This window comes from Macrobrachium nipponense, chromosome 16, assembly GCF_015104395.2.
Source record: "Macrobrachium nipponense isolate FS-2020 chromosome 16, ASM1510439v2, whole genome shotgun sequence".
Classification (NCBI taxonomy): Eukaryota; Metazoa; Arthropoda; class Malacostraca; order Decapoda; family Palaemonidae; genus Macrobrachium; species Macrobrachium nipponense.
The window spans coordinates 68,794,136-68,799,323 of NC_087209.1; positions in this window are offsets into that span (position 1 = coordinate 68,794,136).

Here is a 5,188-nt window from a genome sequence, read left to right on the forward strand (position 1 = left end):
GGTGTTAGATTACATTTTTCTAGGAGTGAACGAGCAGTTCAGAACAATATGTATGTATATATGTATGTATGTAAAATTAATCTCTATCCTCTTAACAGGTAGTGGATGAATCCTCTATGCTATAATATTTCACCATCAAACCCTCAGTGGCATGATTGGTATGGTCTTGGCCTGCCACCTCGGTGGCCGCGAGTTCGATTCTCCATTGAGGAGTTAGAGATGTGTATTTCTGGTGATAGAAGTTCACTCTCGACGTGGTTCGGAAGTCACGTAAAGCCGTTGGTCCAGTTGCTGAATAACCACTGGTTCCATGCAACGTAAAAACACCATACAAACAAACAAACCGTCAAACCCTCCTACTGCATCATTCACCTTATCTAGCTCAGATTCTCGTGCTTCCTGAATATTAAGGCCCTTCTTTTGCGAGTAACCCTTTCACTGGATATTTAACCAAATTACGTGTTGCTCTCCTTTCCACTTGTAACATTTCTTAATTATGCACTTACGCATTGACCTTTCATTGACCTTACTTTCCACTTGAACAAACCATCTCGAAATTTTCTGACCCATTCTTCTCCTGCATTTCCATGTACGTCCACGGTTTTTACCTTATCAGTTCTTCTTATGGTGCAAATATACCGTGCAACCGTTTATTTCAAAAAGATAAAGTTTATTACTTCATTCACTTTCTACATCCACTTGTCTTCCACGAAGGAGAGCAGGTTCAACTGTTCTTTCATACTGTCCCAACTCGGCATCCATAGACATTTCAATTCTGATTCCAATCATTTTTGGAAACTTGCCGCTGCCTCTCTCGCGTCACTTATTCTGTGGCTCCCCGTGCCTCTAATTCTACCATCTTTCATTATATTTACTTAGAAGCATTCACAAGAATCAACTGCTTTCATTTGTCCTCAGTTAATATTACCATTCAATGTTCAATCATCCAGATTTCTATTTACTCTCACATTTATACTCTTTTTCACATTTTGTTCTCAACTATCACCCATTGTATGCACTTTCTAAACTCATTTTCTCGTTTGCAGTGTTTTTCTTTACTTATGCAAACAGCAACCATTCAATAAGCCATCCACGACCCCCCCTCTTTTTTTTATGATCTCACCACTTTGCACATACATCAGCAATCCGTTCTCTAAATTCATACTTCATTCTATCAACTGAACGATTAAAAAAAAATACCTGGAAGGCGTAACATATCTTTGCCTCAGACTCACTTTCACACTAAATTGTTCTCATATTCTAATAAAATCTTCACTCATATTCTAACAATTTCTTCACTCACGTCACTAAAAATTTTACCACTCGTAACAGCTTATCTTCTGTGCCATACATTCTCATCACCTTCCACATGACCTCGCAATCAGCTCTATCTTAAGCTTTTTCTAGGTCCAGGTATGCCACACAACATTTTCTTTATATTTTAAAACTTCTGACATACCTGTGTTATAACCAAAACAACCTTGATTTAAAGACCCTCTTCTGTGTCTAAACCAACACTGTCTTCCCCCCTGCAAGTCCTTTTATCATCTGCTTTACTTTCTCGATCAAGTTTGTACCGAACTTCTTCTCTGGTGTACCGAGCAGCAATATGCCCCTATAATTCTAATTCTTACAGTCACCTATATCCCCTTACCCTTTATACGGTCATACAATCATTCCTGTCACTCGTACCTTCAGAACAGTTCCATCCTCTGGATATACCTTACAGAACTTGGCCAGTCACACGATCACACTATGTCTACAGTTCCTCGTTGGACGAGTGGATTTCGCCCTCGGCTACCAATCCGTTGGTCCGAAGTTCGATTCTCGGCTCGGCCAACGTGGAACCAGAGGAATTTATTTCTGGTGATAGAAATTAATTTCTCGATACAATGTGGTTCGGATCATACAATAAGCTGCAGGTCCCGTTGCTAGGTAACCAATTGGTTCCTAGCTACGTAGAAATATCTAATCCTAAGGGCCAGACTAGGAGAGCTGTTAATCAGCTCAGTGGTCTGGTAAAACTAAGATATACTTCACTTTTTTTTTTAACTATGGCTACTGTACTGCAGCATCACACTTGTGATCCCATTAACTGGTTTCTTTCCATTCTTCAGCCCCTTGATTACCATCCGCACGTTTTCAATTCATTTTTGGTAAGCATCCTCAACCCTGTAATAATCTCTTGCATTCTTGACTCTTTTTAATTTTGGGTTGCATCCCTCCCTTTGCTCTTTTCTTTAAAATGATTCAGACAATACATACGAGTATTCGCTGTCTTTGGTTATTCCTGAGTAAGATATAACCTTAGAGGAATCAAGAATTGAAGATTTCAAGTATTATTATATACCATACTATATATATATATTTCTATATAGGATATATATATATATATATATATAATTTATTTATATAATATATCTATAATATATATATATATATATATATATATATATATATATATAGCATATATATATATATATATATATATATCTATATATATATATATATATATATATACGTACATACATACATACATACAGACATATGAATGTTTCTTCATCGAGCCATGACTGGTGTGGAGAGTTCCTTAGTGTCTGATTAAATATATATTCTAATATATATATATATATATAATATAGTATATATATATATATATATATATATATATATATATATATCTATAGATGATAGATAGATATATATATATATATATATATATATATAGATATAGATATATATATATATATATAATATCTATATATATATATATATCATATCTATATACATACTATATATATATCTATCTATATACTATATATATATTAATATATATATATATATAATATACACTCTCCATACGCTAAAATATAAATCCAATTTGGCAGGCAGTGTCACGACCTCAAGTCTCACACACACAGAACGTTCCAGCGAATTATCCTGTGTAAAATGCAGAGTGCAAGGTATCCCGGAGGAAAGTAATGAAGACAGATGACTTCATAAAGATGGCGTGCTTTCCTTCCTCCCCTCCTCCTCCTCCTCCTCCTCCTCCCCAGCAATACCAATACCTCTTCGGCCAAATCATGGTTTACTTACCCTTCCTGTGTGCACACTGCTGCCACGTCTGCTGTCTCGATTCTCCGTTTCTGTTTCTGCTGCTGTTTACCGGGACTCCTTTTACCGGTGCTTCTGCTGCTTATTGTTTATTTATTTATTTATTTATTTATTTATTTATTTATTTATTTATTTATTGCGTGGAAGCTTTGCATGAAAAACAGGGTGTGGACAGGAAGGTAGATCAGATCTTAATGGCGATGAAGAATGCTTTTATTTTTATATTTGGAGAGTAAAAATTATTATTATTATTATTATTATTATTATTATTATTATTATTATTATTGGATATACAAATCCACAAATCTCTACACATAGCTTTCGGGAATCTGTTCGATTGATCTTTTCGATCTTACACGTTGATATAATAACCCAAACAAGTAAACATTTAGGGACTCCAAACAAGGGAATTTGTTTATAACTCATGCTACTCTAAGATTATTATTATTATTGGGCACAATTTTCCGTGTCGAAAATGATGACAATGGTTGCAGGTCCACAATAATATCGCATGTGATTGATTATTATTATTATTATTATTATTATTATTATTATTATTATTATTATTATTATTATTATTATTCAGAAGATGAACCTTATCCATATGGAACAAGCCGTCCACAGGGGCCATTGCAATTATTATTATTATTTTATATATATATATATTTTTTTTTTTTTTTTTTTTGCTCTATCACAGTCCTCTAATTCGACTGGGTGGTATTTATAGTGTGGGGTTCCGGTTGCATCCTGGCTCCTTAGGAATCCATCACTTTTTCTTACTATGTGCGTCGTTTCTAGGATCAACACATATTATTATTATTATATTATTATTATTATTATTATTGATTCGGAAGATGAACCCTATTCATATAAAACAAGCCCACCACAGGGGCCATTGACTTAAAATTCAAGCTTCCATAGAATGTAGTGTTCATTAGGAAAAAGTAGAGGAGGTGAAGGGAAATACAGAAAGAAGAGGATCTGCATATTAAAAAAAATGAAAACAAATAAATTAGTAGAATAATAAATAGATAAAAATGTACGAAAATTGAAGGAAAATAATACCAAGGATCTTGCGTTCGATAAGATATTTTCAGACATTGGGCTGATGAAGATGCTTCATTGTTGTGTTGTTCAAGCTGTTATTATGTCATTGATCCTGTGATTTTCAGGTCAGATTGAAGTAATCTCACTAGTGGAATGTGTTCCAGCATATACATATTACCACAAAAATTTAAACCTTATGTTATAAGTCATAATAGTTGCGGAAAGCATGTGGCCTCAAAAGGAGTTACATCGTGCAGTAAACCACAACTTTCTCACAGACTCTGCGCTGAAGTACTTTTACGTCCGCACACACATCAGCTTTTTATACGGCCACATGTATTAAGCTGGCGAATTGTAGTGCCGCGGAAATCATAACGGAAAATCGTGGTAATAATTCTATAGTTTAAGAAGCAGTACCCGAACATTATTTATATATTACCAGAACACAGTTATGTGATGTAGATCTCATGGCATAATTAAATGGTACATAGCTTTAAAAATATTGAAATTAAGTAAATAAAAATAATTCTAAAAGTTATCTAGCGTCAAACACACACACACACACACACACACACACACACACATATTTATATATGATATAATATAAAGTATATAGATGTATATATATATATATATATGTATATTCAATCTAACAATAATCCTCTTTGTTGCCGAGTCCAGGGAGGGTAATATTCATTGAATTATTAATGCGTCCATTATGCAAATTGTTTAGCTAGACAACAGCATTTCACAATTGCAAGAGGAAGTTTTACTTCTTGTATTTATAATACATATACATATAGATTATAATAATAGTATTATAAGATATATATAATTATATAGATCTATTTACTTTATATGTATATACATAAAATATATATATAATATATATATAAGATATATATATATATAGATATCTATATATAAATTATATTAAACACATAGGTATTATACATACATATGAATTTATCACACACCGTGATTCAAATAAACGCATTAAGCTGCAAATGTCCTATATCATACATTA